The 12,478-nt window shown below is 31.7% G+C and overlaps 1 long non-coding RNA gene across 1 annotated transcript in view; it reads left to right on the top strand.

The window, feature by feature from the left end:
• Window positions 1–8,988: 8,988 nt before the first annotated feature.
• The window catches only part of LOC111716687 (uncharacterized), a 6,157-nt gene continuing 2,667 nt past the window's right edge, over window positions 8,989–12,478 (top strand). The window contains exons 1-2 of the long non-coding RNA XR_002768567.1: window positions 8,989–9,013; window positions 11,352–11,440. This is a non-coding gene — a long non-coding RNA (uncharacterized LOC111716687). The remainder of the gene's footprint in view (window positions 9,014–11,351; window positions 11,441–12,478) is intronic.

Genomic DNA, 12,478 nt, shown 5'->3' on the forward strand with positions numbered 1-12,478 from the left:
TTATTATCATTATTATTATTATTACTATTATTATTATTATTATTATTATTATTATATCTTTTTAATTCATGATCAAGTTCAATTTTTGATTTTTTATCTCGTTTAAATCATCATTTTTTGTACATTTTAAATTGTTTTCTTTGTCAAAATGTTCAACCAATCATAAAACCATTCTAATTTTCATAAATTGTACATATCACGTCGTTCTAGAAGGTTTTGAACTTCTACTCCACGCTAAGCTAAAGTAGAATGCACGAAGGAAATGAAATTTGCTCCGTCTTTTTAAATCCAAACACCAATAATTAAAGTGATATTGAGAAGAACAATAGTGTTTTAAAAGAACAGAGTTTTAGGCACAAACTTAAATATTCTAATCCATTTATCTTAGCAACCTGAGGTCTAATTTAAAGAATTTGAGCCGGGGCTTGAATTTAAGACGGGGCTTAAATATGGTTAAAATTGTATTCAATGTTTCAAGATTTAAGGCGGCGCTCAATTGAAACCGGTTTTTTGGTGGATTTAAGACGCGGCTCAAATTCATTAAATTTGGACTCTGATGGTTTAAACCTTTGACATTTCAAACTTAGACTCCTTGATCTAACATAATTCATAGTTTGAAAATATCAGTAATGATTTTTCCTTCCCCTTTAGTTTGTTTTGTGTGGTCCGCAATGCTCAACATTTCAGCTTATTCCTTATACTCGTTTAAAGTCTTATTCTTAATATTTTTATTTTGTTCGTTGCCCAGCTGAAACAGAATGAAATATATTAATTTTTAACAGGCTTTAAGGTTCCTGTTACTTAAAATGAAAGTAAAAAGTTACTTTTTGGGATTTTCTTAAATTAATTAAAGAAAAACATTAAAATCCTTTGCAATTATTGAAACTCTGAAATTGACTTTTAACTACACTTCTACTTCCCCCACTTTGGATTATTGAGCAGTTAGGGGCAGACAAGGGGGGGGGGGCATCTTGATTAGGTCAGATTTAGATGAAGCAATTTGTTTTCAAGTCCCTCTGTTCAAGTGAATTTCAATGAAATTCTTGTAAATTGTTCCGCGGACAATTGAATATTTATTCCGCGCTGGCTCTGTAATTTTCACCCATTCATCCCTTAGGAAACAATTGCGGCATTTACGATTTCGGTAGATATGGGCAGATAGATAGATAGATAGATAGATATATAATTTGGATAGATAGCTAGAAACGTTAGATAGATGAATAGATAGGTTGGATAGATAGATAGATAGGTTGGGTAGATAGATAGATAGGTTCTTTAGATAGATGGATATAGATAGGTTGGGTAGAAAGATAGATATATCAGTTAGATAGATAGATAGGTTGGGTAGATAGATTGGTTGTGTAGATAGATAACTAGATTAGTTAGATAGATAGATAGATTGCAGTTAGATGGATAGATAGTTTACATTTAGATAGGTTGGATAAATGAATAGGTGGATAGATAAATAGATAGGTGGGTTAAACAGACATATTTGGGAAGATAGTTAAATTGGGTAGAGAGATAGATAGTTTGGGTAGATATATATAGATTTAAAGATAGTTAGATAGGTTGGGTAGATAGATAGATAGGTTGGGTAGATAGATGGATAGGTTGGAAAGATAGATGGATAGGTTGGATAGATAGATAGATAGGTTGGGTAGATATATAGATAGATAGTTTGGATAGATAGATGGAAAGGTCGGGTAGATAGATGGATAGGTTGAGTAGATAGATAGATAGGTTGGATAGAAAGATAGATAGGTTGGGTAGATGGATAGATAGGTTGGGTAGATAGATGGATAGGTTGAATAGATAGATAGATAGGTTGGGTAGAAAGATAGATAGGTTGGATAAATAGATAGATAGGTTGGATAGATAGTTAGATAGATAGATAGATATATATGTTTGGTAGGTTGAGTTGAGTTCAATTGATGCTAATTCATGGATTTCAACGGGATATAAACTACATTATTTGCTGACGGGAATTAGAGAATTCAAGAAGTTAAACTAAATTGTTTTATTTAAAGAAATTAAGTTTTTATGCAGAAATGTTCACAAAGCACCCACTTTAAACCTAGTATTTTACCTAGTTTCGTAATAATGCAGTCACGGTATCAAATCAACATTAAACATTTTTTCAGGGGGTGGGGGGTTGTTATACCTAGATTTTATCTTTTTTATTTCATAACTAGGCTTTTCGAGGGGTTTCTTATTAACAAGGTTAGGTTTGAACTCTAAAATTTGCCATTTTTAATGGATTTAAAATTTTAGCGTTTTTTGGTTTAAATTGTTGCTTTTATAAAATAATAGATTTCGATATCTTTTTGACCAATTTCACTGATGGAGTCGATTTCTAATTCACGTCCACTAAAGGGAATCATCTCCCGTATAAGATTGAAATCTTATATGTTTTTAACAAATAGTTTATAGTATATACAGTAATGATGTACGCTAATCCTTTCCTAATTGTACAGGCTATGTACTCCACTTTCAAATGTCAATCCTGTATATTACAGTACTCGGGGGGTGATTTTTGAAAATATTTATTTTCCCTTCAGCAAAAATAGGTTTTCAATCAAAAAAAACTTTATAAAACTGTAGACATGATTTAAACTTTTCCGTTAAATAGAGAGATATGGTACCCCTTAAACCTCTGTTTGATTACGACGGCACAAAATAATAGGAATCAGTGATCTAAAAGACGTACTATTGCAATCTTTTACAGATCAATATTTTATCGCTAATAAACGGTTCTGAGAAAACTGAGTAAAATTCAAGATATGCATTCAAAATGTATCCGAATAGTGTACACTTGTACATGACGTCATTGGCTAGCTATTAAATAAATTAATCCTGTGTAGGTGCTAAAAATGGTCGGAAATTAACGACACGGTTTTAACTCCTAAATTTGTTTTATCAGTTTTAGGATAGGATGCTCTCCTGCTAAAATAAAGCTACAATTGTGATGTTATTACTCATCATCATTTGTATGAAACATACTAAATAATATTTAAAAAAAATTGTTAGATGTCATTAAGTACAGTTTTCTATTAGTTTAAAGCAGAATTATAGGCCGGTAAAGTGAGCAAGGCCCCAAAAAAAACTATTGGTTGACCAGACGTTGACCAGACGTTGAAATTTGTTTTATGATATAGTTTATCAACAAAGATATTAAAGTTATACATTTCTAAAGGCAAATTTTGTTAAAACAAAAATAAGTTTTTGGTGAGAGATATGCCTAAAAAGTCCTTAAAACAATTTTTTTATTATAAAAAGACTACATTCTGTGGCTTCTTTATGAAACCAATTGAGGCGTCTGGTTTTGCGTAGAAACCCCAATGCCTTCTCTTTATATTACCAAGCTCTATGATCTAGCGTACATTTTCTTCCACTTGTCCTGACGGGATCAATTGTATTATGCATTATGCAGATGATATTTCACGTTTATTCAATCATAAAGATATAAATATTTTAAAAAACCTTTTAGAGAAAAATCTAGAGTTAATTGTTAGATTTGTATTGTCTAAATAAATTATATGCTTGAATGTAGATAAAACAAAGTTTATGGATTTTCTCTTAATGAGCAATAAATTTACAATTATCCATTCTTTATTTAAATGGAATTGAACTAAGAAAGTATATAAATGAAGTCCTGTTTCAAATATTCGAATGTTAGGTGTCCTTTTTGATAAAAATCTAAATTTTACACAATTTGCAGAAAAAAACCCTTGCAAAACTTTAAAAGTCTTTCTTTATTATAAATAGAGTTAAAAACTTGATTTCTAAGAATATTTTGAAACTTTTGTATTTTGCTCTAGTTCGCCTTAATATGAATTTTGCATCTTTATTCTTGTTAAATAATAATTTTTTGAAATAGAAAAAATGCAAAAAAAAAAGAATAATTAGAATAATTTCTGTTTTAGACATTTTAGAAACCACAGAAGCTTGTATTTATCATAAGTCATAACATATTACCATTTACTAAGATAATAGAATTTAATGTATTAAAATTCATGAGACAGTTTGAATGCAATAGATTACCAGAAGGTTCTGAAAATGCGTGGAGTTAAAGGAAAAGTAGAAGGATGGGATGGATAAATGCTTAGGATCTAAATGATCTAAATGTACTACGGACAATTCATTTAAATGTAGATAAAATGACTTAGTTTTCATATGCTACCTTTTGGAATAAAAATAGATACTTTGCCTGTGACGAGTGACGACCTTGGGAAGTTTGAATATCTTAGCTTTTGTAAGAATGAGCTCTTAGATGAATATAAACAGAAACATGAAGGTTTCTCTTGTAACTTAACAACAACACGATTATTTACTACTCTACAGAATATATCAGCAAATTAATTAGTAAGCATTAACCTCATCAGTGTCAATTAAAAAGTGTGATCGTTCCTTTTCGAAAAGTATAAAAAGTAATAATGGACGTTTCAATCTGTTTTAATGATAATAATTATTTATCTATGTATCTATTTATCTATATTGTGCATCTATAATTTATTTATCTGAGTTTCTATATATAATATTGTTTGTATATAGTTTTCTTATCTGTATCATTAATGAGTAAAACAGATTATTTTTCCAATCATTATTCCAGAATTATTGTTTCGTGTTTTTTTCATGAATGCTACATATATCAATATATTTATCAATAATATATCTATTTTTCTAAATATCTGTGTATATATCTGTATATAAAGGAATTGAGTCATTTGGTAAACCCTATATCTTTGCAACCCAATGTCGTAGGTCTTAAATTTTTCAAACTATAAAATCTGTTAGATATAATAACTTAAGTTTGAAATATCAAAGGTTTAAACCATTAGGTTACACATATTTAGGTATTAGAAAATTTGAGTTTGTAGCAAAGACTCAATTCGATCCTTTATACATCTAAATATCTTAAAATCTCTATGTATTATTTATGTGTTTATTTATAATCCATCCTATTACTCCGCCTATCTGTCTTTCTAAAATCTATGTCTGTCCATCTATCTGTCAGGGTGCGTCTATCTGTCTGTTTGTCTACCTCTGTATCTCTATCTGTATATCTATCTATCTCTCTATTTATCTATGCTTAACCCCACTGCATGAATATCTAAATATTTGGTCAATCCGTGTTCAGTGTGAAAAGCAGTTCAGAAATGTACCAAAATCCAGCCCTAGCGTTGTTTCAGCACAAGTTCTCAGACTCTGTTTCCGAGTAGATTCCACAGCTGGCGCCGGTTGAAAAATGTGTCAAATTGCGAGGGATTGCGAGGTGGAAAGATCAAATGGGTTTCTGCATAAAGATTGATAAAACTCTTCAATCAATCAAACATGTTCAAACACTCAATTCTTCAACCAACCTTGTTCAAAAAAATTCGTCGAACTCAGGTTTAGTTCTTAGAACCACCTTCTTCCCTTAACCTCCCCTTCATCTCCTTCCCTCCCCCTCTCCTTCCCTACTTAAACTCTTCTAGACTAACGCGTCGGTTTAGATTTTTCATAAGAGGTTGCGCGATTTACACGTCTTCCTCTTTCTTCTCACATCATCGTTTCGTACTCTCGTACACACGTTCGGCGATTATATCAAGAAAAGGAAGACGACTGTTTATAAAACTGTGATCCCTACCAAGCATCTTTTAAATTAGAAATTTAGAAGAACACAAAGAGAATAGACAACTTCTCTTTGTTTAAATGTTAAAGTGTTTCTGTTGTTTATAACCTCAGTACAAATTAAAATAAAAATAAAAATTCGTTTGCATTGTATTGATTTATACGACTGTATGATATTTTTTAATGTTTTTAAGAAGATCCGTTTATTTGGCGATTATTGGACATTTTAGGTTTAACATAATACATTATTCATAGTAAATCAGTTACACAGTTACAAGTCTGTTTTCTTTTAGTTTTAAGGCTTTGCAAATAAAGTAAATTAAGATGTCAACATAATAAGTTTTTGATCTATAAAAAATATTGTTAAAATATATATTCATATATGGAACTCATGTTGTTAATCGCGAGACTTGAAGATTAAAAGATAGTGTTAACCCTGTTGTGCATGGCAGGGATTGAGTAGGAAGGAGGGGGGGGTAATTGAATTATTTTGCGCGACGAATTCCAACCCCCTGGAATTTTTTCAGGAAATTTTTTCAATTTTATGTCAAAATCATGCCCAGCTGGGGGGTGGAAGGTGGAAAGTGTGTTGGCAAGATTTCGATTTTATAAACAAATCTTCATTTTGAATAAAAAAAATGGCGCCACAGTAATCTATTCCTAAGAATCAAAATAAAAGGACTAGAAGGTGCCTTCTCTCTCTTCCTGCGCTCCTAATTTCTCCAGGGACGTCCCATCTTCCCTCCACCATAAACCACCTCTGTTTAAATGCTTGAAAAATGGGTATTTTTATAAGTTTGAAAGTCTGGTTTTAAGAGATTTTGTTACCTAAGGAAGGGAACTCTAATTTCAAAAATAAAAAGTAGGATTTGAATTCATCTTGGTCTTTTTAAATGCAGGGCATATACAGGGGTGGGGTTGAGTATGAGCCCCCCCCCCCCACACCTTGTGAAGTGCCTGCTATGGTTTCCAGGGGGAGTTTATAGTCCCCAAATTGGCACATTTCTATTGAGATATGCATTTTTTATTCTTTTTTATCAATATACCAACAGTTTTACTTTTTACTTGGTGGTTAGAAGGAGTAAGTTTTAACCGGTGGTATTGGATTCCATTAAATTAGAAAAATGTCAGAATCGATTGCTCCTATTTTTATTTTAATTAGAGGTAGTATATAAATAGAATTAAACAGCCTGTTTTGGAATAACCTTTTATGATAAAATAAGATTTAAAACATTTTACCGTAGCGGTGAGATTTTATTACTTTATGTCTAATAAATTTCAATCTGCGTCAGATATACTTTACTCTCTGTATATAGATCTAAATATATTCCAATTTTTACCTTAAAATCTAGGCAAAGACAGCCCAAAGTGTCTTATCAATTACACATGTACATTTAATATCAGTTCTAAAAATATAAATGATAAATTTATATTTAAAGAATAACTCTGCTATTCCTGGATGAAGTATTTGATCTGGGAGAGAGAAATAAATGGCTGCAAAGACAAATTATCACTGTTATCAGGAATATTCACATCTTCGATCAGAGAAACCTGAAGTCAAGATTTTTTATTTTTTTTGGTTTTTTAGTTTTCTTAATTCTTGTTTTCTAATAAAAAAACTGTTCAAAGGTGCAAAGTTACATTATATATAAACTTAGAGGATCAAAGAATGAGGACTGTAAATGCAACATTTTTTATTTTTGATACCTCTCTCTAAATGTTTGAGTTTGGTTTATCCAAAACTAAGTCCTACGGTTTGGCCGGCTGTTGGTAAAATACTTATCAAACATACAAGGATTAGCGATATTCTGCACAAACTTTTTTTACCTGGGGTTTTATTGAAATGTGACCTCAAAAATCTTATTAAACAAATCCGGGAAACCAAATTTTTTTTTTTTTTAAAGTAATTTGTTCTTAAATTGATGGAAAATGTTTTTCTATTAATTTCCAAAATTTCGCCAACATTTATTAATAATTGAATTGAGATTAAGTTATGACAAAAAATGTATATTCATCTAATTTCTGTGGCTTTGCGCTCTATATAAAAGATAAGTATAAAATGCAGAAACGATAATATATTTCCAAATAGTTGAGTTAAAAGGTTTAAATTGTATAGAAGAGTTGGGAACACTTTAAACTTTTTTATCCAAAGATCAACTGATTTTAGAACATTTGTAGGAATACTTCGAATTTAGACGCATACAAACTTGAATTTTTTTAGTTCTTCAATGATATTTGCCAAAAATATATTTGGCGTCGTATGTTCAAAATGTTGGTTTTCTTTCTTTGATCAATGTAAGCTTAATTATAGATTATTTGCTTTTTTAGATGTCTTGTTTAACCTACCTAAACTTATTTAGATTGAAAAAAAAATTGAAATGTCTGTGCTTTGTTGATAAGAATTTGAGAAGTATTTGTATTTCTGGGAAGGATTTTTTATAATTTTTGTAAAATATGTTCCTAATGTTGTGAAAATATTAGACAGATAATCAACACCATGTTTGGAGATATTGTAAACAAGAAGATTGTAGATTATTTCACAACCCTCACAAGGTAAATTCATTTTACTAAGAGTAAAACGTTTTAATCGATCATTTTTTATCCTCCAGCACAACATTTTATAATAGCTAATATGAAGACATATTCGCCAAAGAAAAAAAAATCAGCAATCACAAAAACTCGTAAACTATAATTAAGGTAAAAAAGTTACTGTTTTGTGTGGGGGGGAAAACTCTGCCCAAGAACCAGTTTTTGGCCTATAATTTAAAAAGAATTATAAGGTTTTTACGAATTCAACGTTTTTGTATTCAGTGTTTCAAAAAATATATTTCTATAACCTAACTAATAAATTTGACAAATGAGTTTTTCGCTTGCAAATTAGTACGCCACAAAATTCTGAATTTATACTTGATCATTGTTTTTCTAAATCTCATATTTTGATTTGTGAGAAAAATTCCTGGATTGCTGCAAACTGGATCTGCTATTATTTAAAATTTTCCCAAGTCTCACCCTTACTTAGATCAACCTTATTCGTACTATTTATGTCATTTATTTCGAGAAACAGACCCAGATTCCAAATGTTTGAGAATGAAAAATGGGGGTTTGTTTACATTCATAAATATTTTCCCTAATCTTTTTTATTTTACATTTATAATTTCCCCCCAAACCCCCCCNCCGCAGTAAGCTTTATTAGTTTTAAACCTAGGGGTAGCTCAACCTAGACCTAGTCCCCGTAGTAAGCTTTATTAGTTTTAAACCTAGGGGTAGCTCAACCAAGACCTAGTCCCCGTAGTAAGCTTTATTAGTTTTAAACCCAGGGTTAGATCAACCTAGACCTAGTCCTCGCAGTAAGCTTTATTAGTTTTTAACCTAGGGTTAGATTAACCTAAACCTAGTCCCCGCAGTAAGCTTTATTAGTTTTTAACCTAGGGGTAGATTAACCTAAACTACTTTTTATAACTTTAATTTAAAACAAGCTTGGGAACGAAGCTTTGCTTGGATTTTTCCAATACCACTCAACTTTAAACACTCCCTTGGTTTTCCTGTATTCACAAAGTGAATCGTTCAAGGGGTTCAAAATTTGAGGCGAATCTATCAAGGGGTTCATGAGTTAAGATTGGAGATTACTACTTTATGTATATACTAAATAGAGGGTTTGCCGCTAAAGTAAATATTTTTGGCAAAATAATTTTTATTTGTGTTCAAGACAAGTGTACAAAGTTTAAATTGCCAAAGTTTAGATAATTTTAATCAACCCTAGATGTCGAATCCTCTGCTCAATACATATACAATACATAAAGATTACAGATACACTTGTAAACTCAGTAAGAGCCAGATAATGCGCTATTCCTGCATTCCTCTTATTCTTATTAAATAAAGATTTTAAAATGCGTTTTTCTGAACCATATTGCTGAAGTTGATATTTTTACCATATTGCATGCTAAATATTATTTTTTTAGTTTTTTTTATAATTTTTAGAGGGGTGGGTGGTTTATTAAAAAAAAAATTCCGTTTACAGGAAATAACGAAATGAAGAATTTTAGTAATTTTAGTTAAGATATAAATATATCCTATTTGCATAAACAAAAAATATCTGCTTTTCCCTGCAAAATCATCTTTTTGTTTCAAAAGTTTGAATGCAGGAACTGACAAATTTTCCTAAGTCCTTTTATGCATTGGCGCAAATTATTTTGAAGTTGTTGACTTTAAAATGAAATAAAAGAGATCTAACGGTATTTCTAATCTTTATTTATTAAAACAAAAGGTTATGAAATATTTTCCCAAGTGGGGCTTAAATTGATTGGTTTAGAAATTAATAAAGAAACTATAGACGAATATCAGTTAGAAGGTGTTTGTAGAACTTCATGATGGTGATGCAGATCATCAATCTTGACGGCAGGCTTTCTCACAACTAGGCTTAGTCTAAGGGAGAGATTGCGGACTTATCCTGTATACAGGATAATGGAAGGAAGTCTGGTTCCGCCCGGATCTCTGGAACTTTGTGGAGCGCGGAGCTAGGTGTAAGCAGTGTCTTCTGTTGTTGGTTCCGTATCTGAATCATCATCACAAAGGAGCCAGGGTTGAGACGGAGTTGTGAATCTCGTGAGTGTTTTCCGCTGACTGACTGGTGAAGCGGGAGCTAGGTTGAGCGGAGATTTGACATGTGGGGGGTGTTGTATGGCGGAAAAGGATTCTGTGTATTCAGTGTACACACACATCCAGGGAATTAACATCGGCATTTGAGTCGGAACAATCGTCTTCCTTATATTTCGAATTTGTTTTAACAGAAGTATATCTAAAGAATTTTGTCACCAAGTTGTTTCAATATGCCGTGCAAATTATTTATATCAACTTAACCCCCACTAGAGCCTCTCAGACCTTGTTTTTAAGTTTTATAAGTGGTCAGAGGAATTAACGTTAATAATTAACACACCAGTTAGTTTACTTTTTAGAAACCTTTTACTGCAATCCAAATATAAAAGAAATGAAAATGTTTTTAATTGATTTTACGTTGTCCTTGAAAGAGTACTCCCAAGTTTAGGAGTAAGGCGATTAAACTGAACTTAAACTAGTTACACATGTCAGCAACATTATCTCCAAACCCACTATAGGCGTATATATTGATACAGTGAACGCCATTAAAGTTCCTGTTTATCACGCTGTTAATTATTGGTTAAAAAGAAAAAATGGTCACACATAATGCCAGATAATGTTAATTGTTCTTACTGTAACATCTAACCCTGAACACTAGTCTGGATATCTAACCCTGAACACTCGTCTGGATATCTAACCCTGAACACTAGCCTGGATATCTAACCCTGAACACGAGAGTCTGTTAATTTAACCCTGATAACTAGCCTGGATATCTAACCAATGAACACTTAAACCGGGATATCTAACCCTGGACACTAAAGCCTGGATATATAACCCTGAACACTAAAGCCTGGATATTTAACCCTGAACCAACCACATACTTTAAAGCCTGGATATCCAACCCTGAGCACTAGCCTGGATATCTAACCCTGAACACTAAAGCCTGGATATCTAACCCTGAACACTAAAGCCTGGATATCTAACCCTGAACACTAAAGCCTGGATATCTAACCATAAACACTTAAGCCTGGATATCTAACCTTTAACACTAAAGCCTGCATATTTAACCCTGAACACTAAAGACTGGATATCTTATCCTGAAAACTAGCTGGATTTAAGCTTGTATTAAAGCAAAGACTGTATTACAGGAGAGATGAAGGTCAGAAGCAGAGATGTAGAGTAGCTGCTAGAGTAGCACTTCTTGCTGCTCTTCCTGATGATCTAAGAAGAGTTATTGGTAAGTTCATTTTTAATTAAAGGGAGTGACCGGCAAGAAAGGGCAGTGCATCTTCTATAAATATACTTTGCTTTGTCTGTTTGGGTGTTTGTTTGTTTGTTTGTCAATACGACTAAATCGAATGGGCCCAATTTTTTTTGTGGGACTTCACATGTTCCCTGGGAGGTTTTTGGATGCTCAGAGTTTTAAAAAGGGGGGGGGGCCACAAAACGTATTACTCTCCGGAAAATTTAAACAGTGACACTGTTTAAATTTTCCGGAGAGTAATACGTTTTGTGGCCCCCCCCCTTTGTCTCCAAAAATGTTTGATTTTTGTAAAATTTTGAAAATCCACGAAAAAAAAATTTTAAATCCGTAAAAAAAGTAGTTTTTAATCCGCGAACTTTGTATTGTTTTTGTTTTATTTTGTACAAAGAGAAGATGCTCACAGATAGAGTTGAAATAGAAGATATGTGCGCGAAGCGTCCTTTTAGAGCCTAGCTGCAGTAATAGAAAGAAACAAATCCGTTTGCTAACATCACATGTAAACCTAGTGAAAATGATACCAATTAAGTAATTATGCATATCTTTAGGCAACTTGAAAAGAATTGCATTTGCAGTTTTTTTGCTGTATTCAGTTTTAAAAACACGTTTGGATGTCAATTCCCAAATTCTAGATCCATAATAACGACATCATTAAATATTTTACACTTTAAACTTAACGTAGACACATTAGTTTTTTTCTTATGGCGGTCGGTCCCTCAAAGTTTTGGACTTGGACCCTTTGTTAACGTAGTATTAGGTATTTATTCAATATCAGATAGTTTTGTGAATAAATGGTTATAAATTTAGAAAGATGGATAGATAAAATTAGAAGCGTGTAGATAAAGGATTAATTTTATTAGATTGATCTTGTAAATCATCAATTTTTGTTTTTCTATCTTTTCTAGTTTAGCTGAAAACAGTGTTTGGAAAGCACAAAGAAAACAATTTAAACTTGCTGATAAAATACAAAAATACTCTTTTTTTAAATAATATTAATAACTTGAATTAAATGCA

Source organism: Eurytemora carolleeae, unplaced genomic scaffold, assembly GCF_000591075.1.
Source record: "Eurytemora carolleeae unplaced genomic scaffold, Eaff_2.0 scaffold2116, whole genome shotgun sequence".
Classification (NCBI taxonomy): Eukaryota; Metazoa; Arthropoda; class Copepoda; order Calanoida; family Temoridae; genus Eurytemora; species Eurytemora carolleeae.